At 43.8% G+C, this 16,262-nt stretch overlaps 2 protein-coding genes across 4 annotated transcripts in view; one reads left to right on the forward strand and one right to left on the reverse strand.

Annotated features, from left to right (window-relative positions):
* The window catches only part of MEGF10 (multiple EGF like domains 10), a 393,852-nt gene extending 389,201 nt beyond the window's left edge, over window positions 1-4,651 (reverse strand). The window contains exon 1 of the mRNA XM_032627808.1: window positions 4,620-4,651. The gene's annotated coding sequence lies outside the window, so the exon portion shown is untranslated. The remainder of the gene's footprint in view (window positions 1-4,619) is intronic.
* Window positions 4,652-4,837: 186 nt separating this feature from the next.
* The window catches only part of MARCHF3 (membrane associated ring-CH-type finger 3), a 149,595-nt gene continuing 138,170 nt past the window's right edge, over window positions 4,838-16,262 (forward strand). The window contains exon 1 of one of the 3 annotated variants that reach the window (XM_032628801.1): window positions 4,838-5,094. The gene's annotated coding sequence lies outside the window, so the exon portion shown is untranslated. The remainder of the gene's footprint in view (window positions 5,095-16,262) is intronic. The other 2 variants (XR_004349409.1, XM_032628802.1) reach the window with 2 other exon arrangements.

A 16,262-nucleotide genomic window follows, 5' to 3' on the forward strand; every position in this document is an offset into this window, starting at 1 on the left:
TTCAAGGAAGAGGTTGCCTATAGAAAACTAAGATTTTTTGGAATATCTCCAGTACCTATAAAAAGAGAATTTTGACTTTTACTGCATAGCAGGATACTATTCCTGGAATAGTACTTCCACATAGATAGAAAGTGAGGAAGAGATGGCAGCAACATCATAAGGTAGTCGTGAGGATCAAGTGAATCATTAGATGAAAAGGCTCAGAACAGTGCAGAGCATAAAGTAATTGCTCAATTAATATTAGAGGTTATTATTACTGGTAGAGGGCCCACTATCAGCCTGGCCCTGTGCTGAGAGTTTGAGACTCTTGTTTGAGATGCATAACAAGCCAGTAAGAAAAACCTTATCACCTCCACCCCCACTCCATCTGGCTCTGAGAAACTAAGGTACTTGTCCAAGGCCTCAAAGTTAGGAAGCAGTGGAAAGAAAATCCAACCCTTGGTCTATGGTATTTCCAGAGCCCATATTCTTTGTCCTGTTTCTTAGTAGCCTTACTGTTCCTATTTTTTACTTAGGTCGGGAGTCCATTTTTCCTCCCTGAGCACATGAGCCTCCCTTCCCCAATGTCTAATTCCTCAGTGTTACTCATTTTGTTATGAAATTTTTAAATTAAGACTATTTTTCTATCTTCTGGTGTACTTCTGACCAGTCTGTCTAATTTTTATCAGGCCATTTTCTCACGATCATTTTAGTCTTTCATCAGACTTGTACTCACATAGTGGCATCCATTTTTAAGAAGTTTAATGTAGTTTTTCTTCTGGGGCATGTGTGAGGAAATCCCATGTTTTTGTGGAATAGAGGCTTCCCTTCCCCACCCATTTCTGTTATCATATTTTTTACTTAGTTGAGTCTGTAGCAATATAACTCTCATATGGAACAGTGGCATTTTCATTCAAATGCAATAAGCTGTCATTGTTTTGTGGGTGGTATCGCCCTGGCCACAGATATTGTGCCAGAGTACTCTCTCTGTTACAAAAATATCTCCTAGTTGTGGTGTACAAACTAACACCATACTTTAGTTTGCCAAAAACACCTACATGATATTTTGTAGTCTATATTACAATTAATATTTCAAAGTGCCTTATCATTAGTTATCTCTCCTACCTCTGTGAAATTAATCAGAAGTATCACTGTAGTTTCACAGGTGGGAAACTAAGGTATGGGGACTGTTAACGGCTTGCCCAAGGTCTCATAATGAACACAGAGCATAGCTGGTATTAGAATCTGCTACTTCTGACTTCATTTCTTTGCTCAACCTGTTCAAATTCTGAATAATTTTCCAAGCTGAATATATGTTAGGAGAGGTAGTAGACATGGGAAAGGGGGAAAATACTTTTCACTTAAGTAAAGCTTCTGAAACATTTGGTAATCAAAGAATAAGGATTGTAAGGGCGGGTTTCCCCTCATTTCCATTCAGAGAATGAAAGGACAGTAATCCACTGAGATTAAAATGAACAGAAATTGTAAATGTAAAAGGGAATTCTTCAGGCCCCACCATTTTCCAGTTTCAACATCATTTTGTTCTCCATTTCAGCAGTTGGTACATTTACAGTGCTGTGTCACCATCATTATGGTGTCCGCCTTAAGCAGATAAACGCAGTGGATTCTGCCACTGCTGTTTTACGACCAAGGAGGCAAGGGTGAACAGAGGTTAAGTGGCTGCCAGGAGCGCTCACCACAGCAGCCACTCAGATTAGAACCCACAGCTCCTATCAGTCACACCCTATTGAAATTTAGAAGGTCCCAAAATATTCTTTCAGTGTGAGAGGTGGATGACAGTGCCTGAAGGCAAATTTGCTCACCATCCACAAAGGGACCAGCCTTGCTTCCATGGTCCCACCTCAATCTTCTCATTCCCAAGCCATACCATAAACTTCCTCATTCCTTTGAGGGAAAGAACATTTCTTTTGGTGAAACTAAACAAGTGATTTCCAGGTCCAGATTTCCATGTTTTTTTGTTTGTCTAATACAGATAGGACCATAGTGAGTTCTTGTATAAGTAACAGGTCTAATTTTCCCTTGTAGAATATGGGGATGGCCCAAACTCAAGAGATCATTAGGGGGACTGGCAACAAATGGAGTAAGTCTGTGCCTGAGTGATAAGCTCCTGTCAAATACAATTACAACAGAACATGGTGTGGAAATATGAATTGTAATCTACAGTCTTCCAATGCCATCCATTCTATAAGGGAAAATGAGACCAGTTGCTTGTCCAGGAACCCATGACAGTAATGTCTGTATGAAACAAACAGAAAACCTTGGAAATTGGGACATGGAAGTCACTTGCTTAGTTGTAACTTATTTCCTGAAAAGAAACTTCCTATTTCCTTTTTTTTTAATTAATTAATTTATTTTTGGCTGCATTGGGTCTTTGTTGCTACGTGTGGGCTTTCTGTAGTTGCGGCGAGTGGGGGCTACTCTTCGTTGCGGTGCGCGGGCTTCTCATTGTGGTGGCTTCTCTTGTTGCGGAGCACGGGCTCTAGGCACATGGGCTCAGTAGTTGTGGCTCGCAGGCTCTAGAGTGCAGGCTCAGTAGTTGTGGTGCATGGGTTTAGTTGCTCCGTGGCATGTGGGATCTTCCTGGACCAGGGCTTGAACCCGTGTCTCCTGCATTGGCAGGCGGATTCTTAACCACTGAGCCACCAGGGAAGTCCCCTATTTCCTTTTTTCATCATTTAACATAAATACTACATCAAGTACAGTCAACAGCCAATGTTTGGCTCCTATTACCAAGGTGATTTTTAAAAAAATCATTAGCATCTGTGAAAAACCTTCACAGGGTGTTAATATGGTAAACACTGTTGGCAAACTCCTTCTCCAGTCATATCCAGGAGTGGGAAAAAAAATCCAAGGAAATACATTTTTCCTCTATCCCCCATCCCGTCTTTAGCATAGAGAGACTTAGTATATATTCCGTTCATGTGGTCTACATCTAATTCCTTGTGGGCAAAGGCCATTCTCCCAGGCCACTCCACGGCATGCTAAGCAACTGTTGGAATTGGATGGAATGGTCTTCCTTGCCTGTACCAGTCCTTTGGTTCATTAGATGAGGAAAGGTTTAAATATGCACAATTTCTGCATCACTAATCAATCTTTCAGGGCCTAATAAGGACTGTCCAGGCCCTGATTTTCTTGCCCACCTGTCTACTTTTCCCCATTGAGACAGGGAGCTGAGGTGACACACTTTGAAACTGACTCCAAGCCAGAGCTCACCTCAGAGATCCAGGCTTCCCTGCTAGAGGGGCCATTTCACTACTTTTCAGCCATGGGACTTTTGCCTTCCTTCTGCCAATGACCCTCATCAGAACCTGCTCACGAGAGGTGGGCTACCTATGACGCAGGTCCTTATGGGGGCCAGGCAGCCACTGAAATAACACCTGTGGAGGTCCATACTCCCTCATATATGATAGTCTGAATAGTTACCCATACTGAGAGACTAAAACCTTTAGGATTTCTGGGATCTGAGGCAGACAATGGTCAGTGGTGTCAGGGCACCAGGCTTGACCCCTCGCCTGCCATGCACATCTTCATTTTACTAACATGGGTTGGGTGTCTACCTGTGGCAGGTGCAGTTCTAGGCACACAGAGACCGCTCCCACGCCCAGTCTACAGTCGAGGGCTTGCTAACATTCTAGGCCTCAGTCTGGAAAGCAACACCCAGTTCCGCTTTTTGACTCTTGATACCCCCAGCTCCCTATGTATGTGTGCTGCAGCCAAGGTAAGGGCTTAAACCCCGGCTGAAGAGCTGATCCGCCGACAAAACGAGCAGCAGCGACCGGAACGGCCAGCAAGGACAGAGCCCCCAAAGTCTTCCTTCGGGGCCACTCAGCCACAACTGACCCAGCGAGCTCAGGCTGCCCCCAGGCCCGCCACTACGGGGGTCTCTAAGCTAGGCCCAGGGGCTGCCGAAGTGGAGGGTGCGAGGGCGTGCAGAGTGCGACGGCCGGGGCTGGCTCTGCGGTGTTCCAGTCCGCGAAGACGGTCCTGGTCCGTCCGGCAGGCCCCAGGGACAGCGGCAGGGGGAGTCACCGCTGGGGATGCCATCCCGCCGGGCAGCCCGACCGTCCAGCGCCTGTGCCTCCCTTTCGCCCCAGGGCTCTGCGCAAGTGCCCGGGCGCCTTGAGTCGGGAAGGGAGCCTAGGCGTCTGTCTGGTAAGTCTCCGCTGCCGGTAGTGTGAAGGGCAGGGGTGAGGAGGGATGTGTCGCGAACCTTCCGGGGGTGCGGGCGGAATTGGAGTTTTGTTTCGGAGATAACCACCAGACCAAAATCAGAGCCTTTTCAGGGAGCCCGCAGCTCCCAGTTCCGGGCCCTAGCCTCCACTGGCGGCTGGGTGATCCGGCCCGGGACCCACCCTCTTTGGGTCTCAGTTTCCTCCGACTGCTGGGCCTCGTTTAGAGCCAAGTTCCGCACCATCTGAGGGCGCCAGGGGTGGGCGGTGTCGACCCAGTCTTGGCCCGCGCAGTGCTTGGGCTTCTCGCACCACAGCGCGCCGACACGCGGCGGCTCCGGGCCGCCCCAGACCCACATGGGCCCTCCGGGGCCGCCACTTCCCTTCCGAGGCGTCGGGATCCCGCCGCAGCCGCCCCCACAGCGCCAGCCCAGAGCCCCGGTTCCTCACCTCAGCCAACTTCCCAGCCTTGGGCGCGTCTCTCTGCCAGCCCTCGGCTGCCGGCGATTGGACGGCGGCGGCGGGGCGGAGCCGGGCGCTCGGCACCGCCCACGGCCGCCCCAGGCCCGGGCGCCATCCTGATTGGCTGTGGGCTCCGCCAGTCACGCGTTGAAGAGCGCCCCGCCCATCGGGGAGTGCCCCTACTTGACCCCGCCCCTCATGCCCCCGGCCCCGCCTCCCTTCGGAGCCCGGTTGCTTCAGCCCTGCTGTCCGTCTCATTCACTGAGCAGGTCCGTGAATTGTAAGCGCGCTCCAGGCAGCTGTTGAGCCGGGGCGGCCGCCAGGTTTCTGCTCCCTCCGAGGTGCCTGCCGCAGCCAATGTGCCCCGGTGGGCTAGGGCGAGAGCTGTCGCCGGTTCGGTGCAACTTGGGATTCAGGACCCGCAGCAGGGGCGTCGGTTTGCCATCTGGACTCGTCGACGAGGGTGAGTCGCCGCGCGCAAGGGGAGCGGCCCCTCTCGCGCTGTTCGGCAAATGGGGGACTGGACGCGTCCTGGCGCGCATCGATCTGTCCGTCCGAGCGTGTCGGCTGTGGGGAGGTCAGGGCTGACGGGATTCACTCCTTGCCAGCACCCCCACTCCCGAACTTCTTGTTTCAAAGCGTCCCAACTCAGCCCGGGACGCGGCTCTGCGTTCGCAAGAACTTGGCATGTTGTAATTGCCATCATTAGGTGGGGTCCGGGGACGCGTCCCCTGGCCCTCTGCAGCGGCGACACGCGCGCTAGGGGCGGCCTTCGAGTCCAGTGGCGTGCAGACAGCAATTCCTAGATGGTTGAAGACGGGTTTCTGAAAAATTAACACGCGCCGGCGTCGGTGAGACGAGATAGTCCTGTGTATGTCTGATGCGTAGCCCGAGCCAGCGATCATCGGGCTCCGGGTGCATCTTTAGGGGTCAGAGAACTTTAGGACCAGTCGGGTTCCGTAGCAGGGGCTTCAGAGCTTTGCAATTATTGAAAGGAATTGACAGCACGGATATTAAACTTTGTAATTACTTTTTATTAGCACTTGAATCCGCACCCCTCATGAGGTGCTCAGACCTCCATATCCACCTGCAAGGTGTGTCCAAAGGACTTCGTTAGGACCGGGGGTAACTGGTGACTGTCCCAGTGCAGGGAGGCCTCAGGGAATCCAAGAAGAGGCCGTGAAAACGACCACCAGGCTGGTCGGTTGGTGTTTGTTTGAGCACCTGTGTGTTTAAGTGATGAAGTTGTGACAGGAACTGACAGCAGAGGATACAAGGTTAAACCTGACACTTTATGTTTGTGACTCTGTCTGGGATACATTTTTTTCTCTCTCTCTCATTGGTAAGGGGTAAAAGGAGCTGTTTTTTTTTAGGGCAGTTACATACATGTAGTTTATATTATGTGTGGACTAAATAGAATTGAATGCAATATTTTCTTGTAATTCTTATTTGATGTGAATGAGAGCTTATTGAAAGTACTAGGTAGAGACTTGGCAACAGAATTGGGGAATATTTTGATCTTTGAGGATGTATAAAAACATTGAGATATATAGCTATGCATGCATATGTAGATGTGCCTACATATGTGTGTACTTATATGTGTGTGTATAAAATTGATAAGCGAATGAAATAGAGATATGGAGGGGGAAACAGCCTTGAACTTCCTCTGGGTAGAGAGATGGACCCTCTGATCTGTGGGGTGTATGATGAGTGTGTATAAGCATGTTTGGATCTTCCTAGTCTGTCTGGGTCAGTGTATGTCCATGAACTTTACGAGCATTCAGTTCAATACCACTCAAAGCAGATTCCCAGTTCCTGTTTTATAGCCCAGCAGCCGCCAGCCGGCCCATCTGTTAAAACATAACATGTACACTTCAGTGCAAGCACTAGGGTGGAACGTGGGTAGGGGGCAACCCTTAGTAGAAACAACATGCTATAAACAAAGCCTGCCTCTCAAGTCCATTTTCATTCAGAATTCAGTCTGAACGTGTGATTTTTGGTGAGGGAGAAAACGAGTGTTTGATTCTTCAGAAATGGCAAACTGTATTTTATGAAGTAATTAATAGGCATGGTTTGGGAAGGAGGAGTATATAAGGAGTATATAAGTATATATATATAAGGAGTATATAAGGAAAAAAAAATCCCTCTAGAAAAGAAATGTGGTGCTTGTCACATAACCATGCAACACTGGTTTACTGCTTTGCAGTAGCATTGTATATCAGAAACTGTTTCCTTTTGCTTCTTAAGAGAATGCATTAAAACTGAATTGTTTTGCACCCAAAAAAAAAAATCTTAACAGAAGTAAATAGAGCTTTATTACAGAGGCTATTTAATCTACTAGCTCTAGACTGCCTTGGTAATTCTAATGAAATGTATTTTTAGGAATGTATAACTTGAATATAAATTCATATTCAGCCTAATCACTAGTTGCAATGGATCACAATTTATAGTTTAAAAAATAATAAGAATAAAAGCCTTTATCACAAAACTTCTGATGACTAAAAGGGTATGGGAGGAGTATAACAGCTTATTAATTTCTTGCAGCAAACTGACTGATACTTAAAAAACTATAAATTCCTTTAACAGCATAATTACTTTTAGTGACAAAATAAAGGCAATATTTTTGAGAAGCACAGTTGATATTTTACCCAAGAATTTTATGCTCATAATTATATTTTAATAACTGTGCTTATTATATGTGGGTAGAAAATACTGGAATGGTTCTTAAGAACTCATCACAAGTGTTGTTTTCATTTTTATGGTACTTAAACATTGGGGGAAAATATTCTAATCCCTAATCAGTGTCTTTGCATTTCTGATGGACTATGTAGACACAATAATTCTCCTACCTTGATATGGATCACCTGAGTCAACTGGGTTGCTCCTTAAAAATTCAGTTCATGGGCTGGACTCTAGTCTCCAAGATGAGATTCAGAAATCTGGGGTGGAACTTAGGAATCTGCATCTTTAACATGCACCCACAAGTGATTCTGATGTCAGGGATCCTCTCACCATATTTTGAGAAACGCTGGAATGGCATTTATGATATAAAAGAACAATTACAGTCTGTGAGTTGATTTAACAAAGAATTGTTCCAGAATTTCCAGGTGGCATTTACCAGTCATGTGAAATTTATAGCTAATGTTTTAACTCTCTGTCCTCAACAATGGTACCTTTTGTTCTGTGTTCAGAAGTGTTTTTGGACTCCTTAGCAATCCCCTAACCAGGTTAGCCCCAATTCTAAGGAGGTCTGTCTTGGGAAGCAAGGTAGTTTGAGACCTCACCCCAGCCTGTTCCATTCCCTACTCCAAGTCCAGTGAGTTCCTGGGGTGCTCTGGGGTAACTTTGTCAGTCCTAACTCACATTGTTGGGCATTTCTCCCTGAAAGGTAGAAGAATCCCAGTCCTTGAGAGCCACCTTTTACTCACTAATACTTGGGGGCTAGGACCTCAGCAGGGCTAGTACAGACTTATCTGAGGTCAAGGAGCTCCTTGGGAAGCTGCAGCTGGTCTGCCTGTTGGTCGCGAGAGTGTCTCAGGCCACCTACCCAGAGGCCCAGGGAGTCTCATTTTCAGAAAGTCATCTTAGAAGTATTTTGAGGTGTCCAATTAATCGGATACATAGATTTTCTTAGCATCACAGGGAGAGGGGCTGAGAATTGATTGCCGCCTCTCCTTTCAAATCAGTGTGATTCTGGTGTATTAATTATTGCCAATTAGCTTTTTTATATGTAGTTTGATACTGACCTTCGGATTCTGTTCTCCCATCTCAGACTGGCATAGTTCTCAGTGTAAGACTCCTAGATAAAGTTTAAAAAGAGAGGATCTGTCAGAAGTTGTTGCCCTTCCCTCTTTCTACCCCCTAGGTACCTAAAAAACAAATAACATCTCTGAGGTCAGAAGTGCCCAGAATATTTACTTCCCTGATGACAAAAGGACCTGTATAGGCTGGGACACTGAACTTAGATTCTTCCAGGCCACTGGATAGTTAGTGGGACTTTTATGGAGGAATTTATGTTCTGAGGAACACTTGGCAAGCATGTTTATAGCAACCTACGTTGCTTATCTTAACAATCCTTTGAGTGTGAGGATTTTTTCCCACTTTGTTACAGATGAGCAAACAGCAGCCACAAAAGGATCATAATACAGTCATACCTCAGTATCCTTGGGGGATCGGTTCCAGGACCCCCACCCCTGCAGGTGCTAAAATCCGGGGATACTCAAGCCCCTTATATAAAATTGTGGAGTGCAGTTGGCATTCCATATCTGCAGGTTCCTCATCCATGGATACCGAGAGCCAACCCCATTTAGATTCTGTCTTTCACATTCAAAGATGACACCACTAACTGAGACGTTGCCCATGTGTTTTGAATTGTTTTTATTTAGCTTCGTGATGAGATGATAGACTCATGCTTAGTCATTCATATCATCTACAGGTCTTTTTTCACCTCTTAGAATTGTTTTTATATTGACTGTGACCTTGGAACAGTTTTCTTTCTAAAGCTAACCACCATATATAATAATTGGTTCAATGATCCTGACCTTAACCATCCAGGCTTGACTTGGAATGGCAAGTAATTCGCAAAAGGTCAAAGAACCCAAAGGGAGCAAAGCCTATATGTAGAATTTGGGGGACTAATATTTTAGACCTGTACTCTTTGCCTATTGAGTCATGTTATGCTGCTAATAATGTCTTTACACTGACAAAAGGAACTTGCTTATATTTTATTTGCCCAGCTTCTGCATGATTGGATGGACCTAGAAAATTTCCAAAGCCTAAGGTATAATCACAGCCCCTGATTATACAATGGTACTGATTTGTGCCCAGTTAAAAAACTACAGTAGAATGCTACTTTTCTGGAAAGTGGGCCACAGGTCATTACAAGCTTCTAAGCAACAATTCTCACTCTTTTTTTTTTTTTTTTCCTTTTTTTGGCCATGGCATACTTTTGGCAAAATTCTTTGGCAAAAAGAATTTGACAAATTATTTTCAAGTTTTTGGCCCTTCTTTCTATACCCTTATTCCTATTGTGAAATCTACTTATAAAAAATTTATTTTTCAAATCAATCTGCCCTTTTAACAGCTCCTAATACTTAAATTTTAGCCATTTTGACTCTTTCTCCTCTATAATGCCCCCTTAAGCGCCTACATTCACTTTGGTTTTTTGGATCCAATAATACCTTCTACTCATAGAACACTCATTGAGCTATAGAAGTTCTACTCTAGCTTTAACTTTGTGGATTTAACTATAACAATATTAAGAAAAAAGAAGAAGAAGAAGGATAATATTAAAGTCATGTTGTTACATGTATCTTATTAGATATTCCCAACACAGTTTCTATGGGAAATTTAAGATCCAGATGAATGAAGTGACAGATTCACTCATCTGTGTCCTTACAGACGCTCTTCTGATACAAGCTGAGAAATATAACTGAAGACAGCATCCTGGGTTACAGAAGAAAGACAAATATTAAGCTGAGAAAAGAACCGGCAAAAAGTGAAGGGTCACGGCTGGGATGGGATGGAGAGAGTGGTGGGAAAGAAATACCTCCAGTAAAATGCCAGATAGGGTGGTAAGAAATTTATAGAGGTGCTGATGGTTTGGGGATTCTTGGAGGCATTGATTCTGTTTTATATTGTCTTCACAACCTACTAGCCCTGCTTGCTTTAAATAATTTATTATAGCAGCAGGCCTTCCCCTGGTTAGTTTCTTTCTTTCCTTCTTTCTTTCTTTTTTTTAATAACTTTTTCCTTCTCATCTCTGAGTCTAATCAGAGGCATATATAATAGTGTGGCTGCTCTACACTATTTGGAAAATCCATGATCAATATCGCTACATTATAAACCCATGGCTGCTCTGTTGTATTTTTCAGTGTTTTCTTCCCTGCTATATTAACTCAGTATCTATGTTTTAAACAATATTTTATTAATCTTTGCACACTGAGACTTCTGGGCTTATTCTTCTTGGCTGGAACTATCTTTTGAGTAATCCATCATTAGACCACCATTGATCTAATTATGTATTTATTGCTCACTATTGCAGTATTGGCAAGAAAGCCAGTATGATTCTGAAAATTTGATTTAAAAAAAATCAAGTTTTTGCAAGACATAGCCACCCGATTATGTTAGCAGCTGCCAAGTATATTTTATGCTAAAATATACAAACACATTTCAAGTGAACAAAATGGGATCTTTTCAAAAGCTTTTAAAACTTTTTGCTATGAAATAAGTATAACGAGAAGATGTCTTGTAATTAGAAAAATTCAAGTGCACTCCTCACCTCAGCCAAAGGTAGGGTATAGTATTTTTCAGATTATACCCCTAGACGCTAAAATGGATAGGTTTATCTTTTTGATTGACAATAATAAAAACAGTGGTGATAAGAACTATCTCCTAGTCCTTGAACAATCTTCCAGGTAATCATTACAAATCAAAATGAACAGAAATGAATTATCAAGTAGTAATTGAATACCTATCATAGGTAGCACCTCTTCTCAGCTTAGCTAACTCAAAATGCAGTTCAAGTATTACCACCTTTGGGAACTTTTTCCATGCCCTTCTTTGGCCTAGTTGTATACAGCCAGCAGAGTCCTTACATCCTGTCATCCCCCCCTCCAGACTGGGAGCTCCTTGAGGGCAGGGACCACACCTGTCATCTTGTAGCTTCTCAAGAGACAGTATTCAAGAAATAGTTGCTAGGTGCACTAGGGGCCACAAAGAATTACAGGTGAACACCTGCAAGGCCTTAAAAGGACATGCACAGGACATTCACCAAAAGTCTGCATGGTAGTAATAACCGAATCATAGTCCCAGACTTTCTGCTTTAGCCCTAGTCTTAACACTTCATAAAACTATCATCCATGCCTGCCCCTTCCATGTTCAGAGTCTCTGCTCCATTCCTAACTTGGCTTCTTCTCTCACCGCCTCCCTGCTGTGTCTTCAAGAATGTCTCCAACTCCCCCCCACACCCAGTCTAGGCCATCTCCATGTTCCCATACCTGTTGTCATATCTTGACAAAGCAGCTGATTCATGGACCCCACTTTGAGACTTGGGACAGCTTTACTCTCACATCTTTTGAAGTCTCAGATGGCTTGGTCCCTTTTGCCATCCAGTGTAGGTGATGACCTAGCTTTGGCCATGGGAGGTTTGGGGGCTTTGGAAGAACTAGATGGTGCTGGGCCTAGAGGCTACTGAATGGGGAAACATGGTATTTGTTTAAGTAAAGCTTTTTAAAAATAAATAAATAATTCCAGCAGATTTTTATTTCAGAGACTAACTTGTATAATATTTTTCATTGATAGACCACCTTTTGTTCAGGAAGTCTCCCTACATAGTCAGGTTTATGATGTAGTCTGAGGGCTTTGATAAGTACCAGCTCTCACCTCAGAGCTGGGTTACTGAGGTGTTGTACAGCCTACGTGTCCAGGTAGAGTTTATGGATCAGCTGAGTTAAGCATAACTGCCTGAGGTCAGGGCCATTAGTATAGCCCTTTTATGTTAGATCCTAACGAGCTTTAAATGACTGCAAGAGATCAAGGACCCCTATCTTCTGTCTCATCTGGGAGATTAAGCCTCACTTAACATAGGTGCTTTCTTCTCATACCTGCCAAGAAAATATCACTAGAAAATTGACTGATTACATCTAAAAGTTATTTCAATGTTCAAGGCAGCAGAGAAGATGAGCCACCCTAGATTAGGTCATAGACTCAAATGCTGGTTTCTTTTGGATCTTGTAAGTCAGGAGCACATGCCCCTGCATATCCTGGGGCTCTGCTTTCCCCTAGGAGCTGGGGCCTGGGAGGACTTGAGGGAGACTTGGGTGAGGGGTGGAGGCAAACATCTGTGCAACACACAGGTCACCCTTCCCTGAAGTCAGTGGAGGTTCTCCCTGTAGTGCCTGACTCTGGCATTTTCTCAGATCTGCTTTTCAGCATCCCTAATAGCAAATCTTCTTCCTCTTACCCTTTGTGAACATGTTACCCATACAGAGGTTCTCATAGTCGGAAAGTTCTCATCCTTAACCTTCTAAGTTTCCCTAATTTCAACTTCTCTCCTTCATTTAGCCCCACCCTCCAATAATGTTTTCCTTTCTTTGACATTCTCTTTCCCTTCTGTTCAGGTAAGAACTCTACATTATAAAAGCTCTTATAATCAGTGTTACCATTAATCTTTTTCCTGCAGGAGTAACTGCATTTTTGACCATTTTCAAAAAAATTTCCTAGAGCATTCCAGTGTGTCTTTCTGGTGCTAAGAAAAAGATCACAATAATGCAGCTCCTGCTTGCTGGGATATTACATGCTCTGACAGCCTTACACAGTGCAAAAGTGATTAGCCTCACAAAACCTCAGTTTTCACCAACTTTACCCACGCTTGTCAATGACCGCCCCCCACCTGCCTAATCACTCTTACCACCTCCTGCTCACCTTTATATCATTAAGAAACAAGATCGGGACTTCCCTGGTGGTGCAGTGGTTAAGAATCCGCCTGCCAATGCAGGGGACACAGGTTCGAGCCCCGGTCCAGGAAGATCCCACATGCCGCGAAGCACCTAAGCCCGTGCGCCACAACTATTGAGCCTGTGCTCTAGAGCCCTCGAGCTACGACTACTGAGCCTGCGTGCGACAACTACTGAAGCCTGCGTGCCTAGAGCCTGTGCTCCGCAACAAGAGAAGCCACCGCAATGAGAAGCCCGCGCACCTCAGTGAAGAGTAGCCCCTGCTCGCTGCAACTAGAGAAAGCCCATGTACAGCAACGAAGACCCAACGCAGCCAAAAATAATTAAATTAAATTAGTAAGTTAAAAAAACAAAAACAACAAGAAACAAGATCACACATCTCTGTTAGCAATAGACATATTCATTACAACCAAGGAGATGAAGCTTTCTACAAAAGCCAAACCAGGCATACACAGAATAGGGAAAAGAGGGGTAGGGCTACCCTGATTTCTTTAAAAGCAGGACACATGAATTGATGCATCTTTTGTTAAGTTCTTCATTTGCTGTTTTAACAAACCCTGGCCTGTTTCTCTTTTGAGGCTGGGTGATTGCCTTATAGCTAATGTCAACAGTTGTCAGTTTTTTTGTTTCCCTTCAGAATTATTGCCAGTGAGTTTCAGTTTCCTCTCCTTCATTTATTTAATTTTTATTTTTGGTGTTTCAGGTTGTTTTTCCTGATCTACTTAAAGTGTATTGTTTCTAACTCCTCCAGATATCTTTCTCCCACTTTCCTGCCCCTGACAGCCTCTCACAGCTAGACACCGTCCTCACATTGAACGAATTTCCATTTTCGCTGCAGATCAGTAGTGAAGACATTAAGTGGAATCCTGATAGTGACCCTTTCAAGAGCTAAGGCACCATTTACGATTCTGTTTTAATTATGATCTCTTAGCAAATTTTCACCAGTTATAATGTTCACCCTATTTTCTAAGTCATGTTTCTCAAATACTATACAAAATTATGAAATCTGTGTGCATTACAGTTTCTGCTCTCCATTATGGACTAAATTTATAATTCTATAATTTTCTTGTAGCAAAAATGCTTATTAGACTGGAATGGTTACTTTGGTTTCAAGCCATACTGCCTTTTTGCTTATTGTGAATCATTAGACGCTTATATAATCTTTCATTTTACTTCATTCCCATCCTCCACCAGCAGCTCCCCAAGCAATAAGCCCACTGCATCCCTTCCCTACACAGTCAGTTATCATCTATGCCTTTTTTCTAAGATGGATTTTTTATTTTACTGGTTCCTAATATTTTCCTAATTTTAAAATAACTCTACATAACTAAAACAAAAACAGGCAGTGTCCTATTATGATCATGGTAGTTCCTCCTTCCTGAAAAGGAATACCTCCTGCCTACAAATCACAATACTGCACCTCCTCTCTGGAGTGCTTCTGCCTGTGCCTGGGATCTGTGCTAGTCCCACGTGTTCTCTGTTGATATTCTTGTAATTAGATAAGGGTTCACAATTGGCAGCCTTATGGGAAAAAAAAGACCAATAAGAGCTGTGCTTTATTTGGGTCTTGGGGGAAAAATAGATGTCCTAGGCAAGTGGGAGATGAAAGTCAAAGTTTTTGAAAGATTAGGAAAGCCCGAGACGGGCCGTTTGGTACCAGATTCACATGCCAAAGGACCATCTTCCTGTTGTGATTTCTAGGGTGTTTTCCCCTTGGGCTTTTCTGGGTGACTATCCCAAATTGACCTACACGGTAAGGATGTATATTATCTCATGAGAGATGCAGGGCAGGCAGCAGGATTGGTTGATTCAGTGACACAATGACAATGATACAGGTTCCTTTCATCTCTGCCACTGTTGTCCTCAGGGACCATTTCACTTAAGACTGGCTCTTCTTTTATGCAAGACGGCTGCAGTAGTGCAGATGTGTCATTGCAAGCGTGACAATATCTACAGCACAGAAGATGGATCCCCCTTCCAGAGGTTCTCCTTTTGAAGGGTATGAAAACATTACCCAGAAGAATCTAAGAAGACCTGCCTTTTCTTCTGTTGATTAGAACAGGATCACATGCCCCATCTCTAAATCAGTCACTAGCAAGAGGATCTCCATCATTGCCTGAGGGAGGAAAGAGAAGAATTTGAACAAAATCAGGATTCTGTTGGTAAGGAAGAAATACATGTGTGGAAGTGAGGGGGGCAATAAATGCTGTCAGGCAATTATAATTGTCTACTACACATTGTGATTTGAAAAATAACTGTGAAATTCGCCCTTATGACCGCTTTGTAGTTGGTAGGTACCACTGAATTGCTACACATTTCTGGATACAAAATGACAAGGCTAGGTTGACAAGGAGAGAAAATGCAGGCTAATTAAGGACAGAACTGAGCCAAGATCAATAATTATTCTGATTAGAACCACAATAAGCCCTAATGAATTTGAATGTACTAATTTATGTCTATTTGTCCTCAATAAGAATATGCTCTTTACTGAATAAAAAAGATCCATTTGCTTATTTCTCAATAATTCTATATTTCTGATATATTATTTTACAGTATAGGCCTATTTGAATATAAAAATTTTTTATTAACTTTATTTACATATCAGAGCATTAACAATAATGATTATTACTGATGATTGCAACTGGTCATTATTTACTGAGTGCCCTTTTATAAATGAGGAATTTAGCATCTAAGAGATGCTAGCGATTCACTTAGGCCACATAGTGGGCAAGCTCAGATTGAGACTCAATTTCATCTGCTCATGTGCCTTCCGTTCCTTGGCTTTCCTTTGCCTTGGAAGACAGTCTCAAGACTCTGTGGCCTATAGGGCCTTAAGTGATCAGGCCCTGCCCATCTCTGTGACCTCGCCACCTATCCTCTTGCCCTCACTCAGTTTTCCAAGCACACTAGCTTCCTTGCTGTTTGTCTAATAAGCCAGTCTCACTCCCACCTCTGACCCTTTGCATTTGCTGTTCCCTCTGCTTGGATCACACGTCCTCGATTTGAACAACTACCTCTTTTCCATTCTGGGTTCCTCGTCACAGGCACGTCCCAGGACTCTTCCATCTAATCTGTTTAGGGCACCCACCCAATTACCTGTTTCTGTCCCATTTTTGTTTCCAGTATGGTACTTGAACAATCTTATGTAATTTACCAACTTGTATACTTGTTTTTT

Source organism: Phocoena sinus, chromosome 3 (genome assembly GCF_008692025.1).
Source record: "Phocoena sinus isolate mPhoSin1 chromosome 3, mPhoSin1.pri, whole genome shotgun sequence".
NCBI classification, from domain to species: domain Eukaryota; kingdom Metazoa; phylum Chordata; class Mammalia; order Artiodactyla; family Phocoenidae; genus Phocoena; species Phocoena sinus.